We start from the raw sequence: 7734 nt of genomic DNA, 5'->3' as shown, positions 1-7734 counted from the left end.
AAATCCCGGGGGGATGGGGGGGGGGGATATATCCCCCCCCCTGAAATAGAGGAGGGGGGGATGGCCTGTACAATCATCCCCCCCTGAATTTTGAGGGGAAAAAATGGAGGAAGCAGAAATGTGATTGTATCAATTTTGGCATATTGCATGACGTTTGTACGCCGGCCTTCAGACAGGTAACAGAGCTGAACAGTATTCTATCTTGTAGGAAAATGTATAATTTTCTTAAGCGCTCGCTCGCTTCGCTCGCTCGCGAAGAAAGTAACATCGACATACACTGTAAGGCATGGCTCAGGCGTTGACAACGTCAAATAGTATAGGTCTACATGTAAACATGCTATATATGACGCGAGTAACTGGGGACCATCTGCAAAATATGTACGAAAACATACAAACAAACAGTAACAACAACTTTATCGCCATAATTATTGAATCCCCTCCATTTCCTGAATCATTCCTGAGAAACGACAGTGACTGATGACTCAGTCAGGATACATCTATGGGCATACCAAGGGAAGATCAGGAACGTCGAATCTATGGGGGGCAAAGGGGCATTGCCCCGCCCCAAAGAAAGTGTTTAGACAGACAAATCATTTATCCCCCAAGCAATTCCCGAGATGAGGACAAATCTCGAACTTTCTTAATAGAAAATTGTCCAAATATCGCCAGAACTATGCACCAGATCGTTGTGTAAAGCAACCTAATATGTATAGAGGCGTCGATGGGGGGGGGGGGGGATGGTTCTCAAATAAAAGTGGGACAAACAAAAGCGAAAAATATAGCTACAAACGGCAGTTTTTGGAGTGTAAAATTTTAAAATTTTAAAGCTCGCTCGCTCCGCTCGCTCGCATTTAACCGCTATGCCTTTCTCCTGATGTTGCTGCCAGTGATTGACAGCAGGTACACCCGGTGCGCCCCCCCTTAATTTCCAAAGCGAAAATATAGCTACAAACGATAGTCTTTAGGACTGGAAAATGTCAAAATTTTCAAGCTCACTCGCTTCGCTCGCTAGCATTTAATCAGTATGCCATTCTCCTAATGTTGCTGCCAGTAATTGCCGGCAGTTGCGCCCGGTGTGCCCCCTTAATTTCCAAAGCGAAAAAATACAGCCACAAACGGCAGTCTTTGGACTGTAAAATGTCAAAATTTTCAAGCTCGCTCGCTCCGCTCGCTCGCATTCACAAAGGGATCGTACAGTTTTGGTTGAGACCTAATTTCAGATTTCTAACATTTTTTGGTGAGATAATGAGAAATCTCTTATGAAATATGAAAGAGTATGTAATTCTATGAGGAATTCAACGTTTATCTGATGAAAATTGGTTTAGAAATGGTTGAGATATCCAAAAACAGCGATTCTAATAAAGTGTGGGACCCACACTTTATTACGATCGCTTTGTTTTACTTTGTTTTTGGATGTTTCAGTCATTCCAAACCTGATTTTCATCAAATAAACTTTGAATTCCTCTTAAAATGGTATGCTCTGTACTATATCATGAGTGTTTTCTTGGTATCTTGCTAAAAGTTAAAAGCCCAATTCTCATCTCCACCAATACTGTACCATCCCTTTAACCGCTATGCCATTCTCCTGATGTTGCTGCCAGTAATTGCCGGCAGTTGCACTCGGTGTGCCCCCTAAATTTCCAAAGCGAAAAAGTATAGCTACAAACGGCAGTTTTTAGACTGTAAAATGTCAAAATTTTCAAGCTCGCTCGCATTTAATCGCTATGCCATTCTCCTGATGTTGCTGCCAGTGATTGTGAGCAGGTGCGCCCCCTTAATTTCGAAATATAGCTACAAACGGCAGTTTGGGGACTGTAAAATGTCAAATTTTTGAAGCTCGCTCGCTTCGCTCGCTCGCATTTAATTATTATTCCATTCTCCTGATGTTGCTGCAAGTAACTGCCAGCAGTTTTCGCCCGGTGCGCCCCCTTAATTTCCAAAGCGAAAAATATAGCTACAAACGGCAGTTTTTGGACTGTCAAATGTCAAAATTTTGAAGCTCACTCGCTTCGCTCGCTCGCATTTAATCATTATGCCATTCTCCTGATGTTGCTGCCAGTAATTGCAAACAGTTTTTGCCCGGTGTGCCCCCTTAATTTCCAAAGCGAAAAAATACAGCCACAAACGACAGTTTCTGTTACTGGAAAATGTCAAAATTTTCAAGCTCACTCGCTTCGCTCGCTATTAATCAGTATGCCATTCTCCTGATGTTGCTGCCAGTAATTGCCGGCAGTTGCGCCCGGTGTGCCCCCTTAATTTCCAAAGCGAAAAAATACAGCCACAAACGGCAGTCTTTGGACTGTAAAATGTCAAAATTTTCAAGCTCGCTCGCCCCGCTCGCTCGCATTTAACTGCTATGCCATTCTCCTGATGTTGCTGCCAGTAATTGCCGGCAGTTGCACTCGGTGTGCCCCCTAAATTTCCAAAGCGAAAAAGTATAGCTACAAACGGCAGTGTTTAGACTGTAAAATGTCAAAATTTTCAAGCTCGCTCGCTTCGCTCGCTCGCATTTAATCGCTATGCCATTCTCCTGATGTTGTCTCCAGTGATTGTGAGCAGGTGCGCCCCCTTAATTTCCAAAGCGAAAAATATAGCTACAAACGGCAGTTTTTGGACTGTAAAATGTCAAACTTTTGAAGCTCGCTCGCTTCGCTCGCTCGCATTTAATTATTATTCCATTCTCCTGATGTTGCTGCCAGTAATTGCCAGCAGTTTTCGCCCGGTGCGCCCCCTTAATTTCCAAAGCGAAAAATATAGCTATAAACGGCAGTTTTTGGACTGTCAAATGTCAAAATTTTGAAGCTCACTCGCTTCGCTCGCTCGCATTTAATCATTATGCCATTCTCCTGATGTTGCTGCCAGTAATTGCCAACAGTTTTTGCCCGGTGCGCCCCCTTAATTTCCAAAGCGAAAAATATAGCTACAAACGGCAGTTTTTGGACTGTAAAATGTCAAACTTCTGAAGCTCGCTCGCTTCGCTCGCTCGCATTTAATTGTTATTCCATTCTCCTGATGTTGCTGCCAGTAATTGCCAGCAGTTTTCGCCCGGTGCGCCCCCCTCAATTTCCAAAGGGAAAAAATACTAGTACAGCCACAAAGGACATGTGGGACAGTAAAATATCAACATTTTCAAGCTCACTTGCTTCGCTCGCTCGCATTTAATCGTTATGCCATTCTAATGTTGCTGCCCGATTGCCGGCAGTTGCGCCCGGTGTGCCCCCATAATTTCAAAAGCGAAAAAATACAGCCACAAACGGCAGCCTTTGGACTGTAAAGTGTCAAAATTTTCAAGCTCGCTCGCCCCGCTCGCTCGCATTTAACTGCTATGCCATTCTCCTGATGTTGCTGCCAGTAGTTGCCAGCAGTTGCGCCTGATGCGGCCCCCCTTAATTTCCAAAGCGAAAAAGTATAGCTACAAACGGCAGTTTTTAGACTGTAAAATGTTAAAATTTTCATGCTCGCTCGCTCCGCTCGCTCGCATTTAATCGCTATGCCATTCTCCTAATGTTGCTGCCAGTGATTGACAGCAGTTGCGCCTGGTGTGCCCCCCCCCCTTAATTTCCAAAGCGAAGAATATAGCTACAAACGGCAGTTTTTGGACTGAAAAATGTCAACATTTTCAACGCAAAGAGATTTCACCGTAGGAGGGGGAAACCCCCCTACCATACCCTCCCCCCTCGCTTGATTCGTTCCCTCACATAACCGCTCCTCCTAAGATCAAATCCTGTCTACGCCGATGATAGGCCCCATTATTTAGTAGGCCTTTACAGTGATGTTGCACAGCAAGAGCTGAAATACCACGATTTTGTCATTCAATAATATATTGTGAATATTTCATTTTCTTATTGTTTTTTTAAAGAAAAGAAAAGAAAATTTTCACCACAAGTGAGCACCAGATCGCTGAATTTCAGGTCTGAAAATGCAAAATCTTCCTCGTGTGGGAGAGGGATACCCCCCCCCCCCCCCCCATACACACCCTTCCCCCGTTCGGTCGTTCCGCTCCCTCTCACAGATATTTCAAAAAAAAAAAAAAAAAGGTCTGATTTTCCGCCGAAAGTCGTCTGACAAGCAAAAAAAAAAAAAAAAAAGCAACAAGAACAAAAAGTCTTTATGTTGTTGCTGCCACTTTTCTCCCACTTTATATTTCATGCAAAAGAGTGGGGCATCCGATCCCTGTAAAGTGTGTGTGTGTGTGGGGGGGGGGGAGGGGGGCACAAAGCTTCTCCCCCACCCCCCCCCCCAAAAAAAAAAGGCTGCGCCGGTCCGGTTATGGGCTTGTAATTGTGGTGATGGTGACCATCCCCCCCACTCCTCAGTATGGATTTACGCCGTTGCACTCGATGCCATTGCTAGTGCATAATCCAACCTTAGACTTGCCGTTACTGAATTTTCTACCCATATTTACAATGTATACTTGCATTTTTAACAGCAAAGGATTGTCCGTATCCATGTACAGACAGCTAGAAAACGCTAGAAGGACGATAAAAAAAAAAAAAACAAACAAACAAACAAACAAAAAAAAAAAACAAAACAAACCATAACAGCTGCAGCTCACATCGTTGATCAGCTAAATGTACCGGGACGGAACGGCGTAGAGTAAAATACTAGCTTGATTGACAGCCCGGATAAGCGCGTACTGAGTTTGCAGTCTGCGCATGTTTACCAGTAATTTGTACAGCAGGTTAGCGGCTGAGCGCGCAGTAAGTTGTCTCTTCATAATACGCGTACGCGCTGCCCTCCTCTGCGGCTTTCCCCAAGCATGCATGATTGACCTGTTAATCTTCTCGAAAAGAGGGGTTACGCCATTTCCTGACCCACTTCATCTGACACACTCTTTCTGACACACTTTTTTGCCATTCATTTTGTACACGGGGCAGTTTTCATGAGACGGCCTCTGTTATTGGCTACTTGGCTAATGAATATTCAACAGCCTTACGATTTTTTTTTTTTCATAATGAGTCACTCGGTCTGATTCTGTGTCTGTGATTGGCTTTTAGCTATTGAATATCTAATAGTTATCGGCCAGCTACCTAGAGTGATAAACACGTTGCTGTTCAGAAAATCACGTACGACTAACATGTTAGCGAGAGTGTCGAGCAACGCACGGCCAACCGGCCGACGGCCGTGGGCCAGCTCCAAGGGATCAATAATAGAAAGAGTGCACGTTCCCAGTCGATAGAGTATTTATATCACGCACATGCATTTGAACAACTGACGTTGGTCAAAGCTTTATGTCGCAAGTTTCAAGGTCTCTATCTATTGTTAGATTGAAGGAAACATTGATAAACTGGTGATATTCATTTGATATATCAGACCCATCCGGACTAAAAACTTTACTACATACCTTCTCGTGGAGTGTCACACGTCATAATCGGTCTGTACGGGATCGAAAGTCCTGCAAGCTGCAGTTGCTGTGACGCGTTTTCCCCGTGCAGCCGTCGAGTGTTCCCTCTCACTTCTTTACACTCGGATCGTTGTTTTTTCAGTGCTTTGTAACATTATGCTGATCTCTATGTGTAATGTACATGCCATGTCGAGTACCGGTAGTCTATGGACGTGCGATTTGCTATTGCAGTTCATTATCTGTAAAAAGCTTGTACTTCCAAATAATAGATTAGTTAACACATTGATCGCCACTTAAAGAGGAATTCCACCATAAAAATAAATAAATTTCATAAGAAAGAAAAACATTTCTGTGCAGAATAAAGCAAAAATGACAAAAATCGAATAATTAGGAAGATATGACATTTTGAAATTTCTCTCTTTTTCCCTTATGAATATTCAAATGAGCGAGTTGATGATGTCATTCCCTCACAATTTTTCATGTATATTATATATGAAATTCAGAAAAAATAGTTGCTTTTAGCTAATACGGGTAAGAGCACTTTCCAATACACTGTACTATAATATATCAGAATTAAAATTTGTTCTTACTTATTTTGGTAGGTTATAAGGCAAGTTTTAAATTCATACAGCTGAAACATGATATTTTTGTCATTTCTGTATATAAAATGAAAAGAAATTGTGAGGGCATGACATCAACTTGCTCATTTGAATATTCATAAAGACTGGTCAAGAAGTGTTTTCCGAAAAATTGTGAAATATCAAAATATCATAACTTCTTTAGTTCTCACGATTTTGATCATTTTTGCACTGTTTTGTAGCATTTTTTTTCTCTTTTTTTATGAAATTGGAGTGGATTTCTTCTTTAATGTACATTAGGCCCTATGTGGTGAGTGTATAACCCTTCCTTACAAAAATGTTTAGTGATATTCAATTGGTCTCTGTATGGTATACTATAGAAGCAATGATAAATTTACATGTAGTCTAAGACTGTCTATATCATTATATCTTAAGGATCAAACTATGCAAAATGCATGTTGACTTGTCTTGATTTATACTACCGTGATCCTCACCTACAGTGGTCAAAAGAATAATGAACCAGGTTGAATTACCAGATAAAAAAAAAAAAAACAACGAACAAAAACACACCTTCCAAACACAGATTTCAGCTGAGGCGCAATAAGATATTGTAATGTCGTACTGCCATCATCCAGGGACGTCTTGCACTGCGTGCGTGCGCTTCTACTTTGGTCTCACCTAGTACCTCCCTGCACCCATCACACGTGCAGTGTATGTAGCGCGCAATTTAAGCAGCTGAAAAAAGGGGTACTGGAAGCGCACGTAGTAGCAAGGCCTACACGTGGATGAGGTTAGAAATTGCCGCGCGCCTCCAGCTCACCAGCTCCTGGCCGCCTCTTATTGGCCGGCCTTGAGCGCGACGTTCGACAAGCCATACCATATAAATAGTCTTGAATATTCATTAGCACAGTAGCCAATAACAGCGGCCGTCTCATGAAAACTGCCCCGTGTACAAAGTGAATGGCAAAAAAAGTGTGTCAGAAAGAGTGTGTCAGATAAAATGGGTCAGGAAATGGCGTAACCCCGAAAAGAGTGAAGCAAGATGTCCTAAAAAAGGGTAGATTACAGAATACAAGCAGTAAATTACTCTTAAATTCATTTGGGAGGGATATAAAACAAATATACCAGGCCATTTTTAGAGGCACCGGTTGAAACTATGTGCCTTCGGTGACTTCAGTAGCACTATTTTCTTCGGGGCTGCGCCCCTCAGAAAATAGTGCTACTGAAGTCACCTCATGCACATAGTTTCAACCAGAGCCTCTCAGGCTTGGTATATTTGTATAGTATACATGCTGAAAAAAAAAATCGCCCGATTTCCCAATATAGAAGCATTTGACACGTCATAAACCCTCAGCTGCACGGCGCGCCTCGCCCTAGCAGAAACTAGAGCACGCACTTTAGTGCGCGCATGCAAACCTCAAATACGCGCAGCCTGAACTCCCAAGTTCATTGACCCTACCTGCCAAAATATAAAAAATCCTTCATAAATTCCCCAAACATTCTCAGATCACTACCAAAAGTTAATCGTTTGTTACTTGTATCATTCTAAACCTTTCCTGCAAGTTTCATCCAAATCCGTTAACCGCTTTTTTAGTTATTTTGCACACGGACAAACTAACTAACTAACGAACAAAGTTAACAAACCAACGGTAACGAAAACATAACCTCCTCCCTTGGCGGAGGTAACAAGAAAAGCACTCTGAGAGCGCAGACCTCCGCCAAGCAGTTACTTTCCACCGATGATCTTGCTCTTCCCAAAGAGATTTTTTCTCCTCTCCAACACTGGGGAAAGGCTCTTTGGGCTCTTCCATA

This window comes from Diadema setosum, chromosome 7 (assembly GCF_964275005.1).
Source record: "Diadema setosum chromosome 7, eeDiaSeto1, whole genome shotgun sequence".
In the NCBI taxonomy this organism is placed as follows: Eukaryota; Metazoa; Echinodermata; class Echinoidea; order Diadematoida; family Diadematidae; genus Diadema; species Diadema setosum.
Note: the sequence above shows the minus strand (reverse complement) of the source record.